Source organism: Nannospalax galili, unplaced genomic scaffold, assembly GCF_000622305.1.
Source record: "Nannospalax galili isolate Female #2095 unplaced genomic scaffold, S.galili_v1.0 scaffold667, whole genome shotgun sequence".
NCBI lineage: Eukaryota > Metazoa > Chordata > Mammalia > Rodentia > Spalacidae > Nannospalax > Nannospalax galili.
Window position 1 is genome coordinate 4,965,436 of NW_008358387.1, and position 917 is coordinate 4,966,352.

Consider the following 917-nt stretch of genomic DNA (forward strand, 5'->3'; position numbering starts at 1 on the left):
AAAAAAAAAAAAGGAAATGATTTTTTTTAAGTTAAAAGTAATAAAAGAGGAATAGACTAAGTGGGTACCTTGAAATTGACCACTTGGGAAGATAATACACACCACAAATCAAGAACTACAAAGCAATCTGGACATTTTTATAGAAACAAAATTCGTCAACATAACTATATATATATTTTTTCAAATGTTTTCAAGGAAGAGGGACTCATACTCCTGAAAGTGACTGAGATTTTCGCACCTGCAATAAAAATCTCCACTACACTTTTTCAAATGAAAATTCAGGTACACACTCCACACTTGGTTGCAGGAAATAGAAAAATCAATCTCAAATTTACCAGGAAACTTCCTCACTGCTAGTTTTCACAGTGCGGGAAGGTGCTATGCAGGCCACTGAGGCAGACAAGATGTCGGTGGTCTTACTCAGTGCTGGACCCTGAATACTACAATACTGATTTGCCACAGAAGATGTGTCCAAGTGCTTTCTAGTTGGCTTTGAAGCTTAGTCCATCAGAGAATTTATGCCTGATACTGTGAACCTGGTCAAAAGTCCATGGTTGAGCCGGGCATCATGGCCCACACCTTTAATCCCAGCATTTGGGGGACAGAGGCAGGCAGATCTTGGTGAGTTCATGAGTTCAAGGCCAGCCTGGTCTACACAGTGAGTTCCAGGCCAGCTCAGGCTACAGGGTGACCCTGTCATGAAAAGACCAAAAAAATAAAAAATAAAAAAATAAGTCCACAGTTGGGAAGTGTTGGGGACCTTTGTTGTGTAAAGTAGAAGTTTCTTCATGTCCGGATAGCTCACGAGCTCGGAGCCATATGCAGAGACTCCTTTCACAGCAGGGTGTCTTCCCGGCATTTTTCCTGACTCCTTTGTGAAGTAGCAGCCACAGGAATGTAGCCTCCGGCTCTGTAAC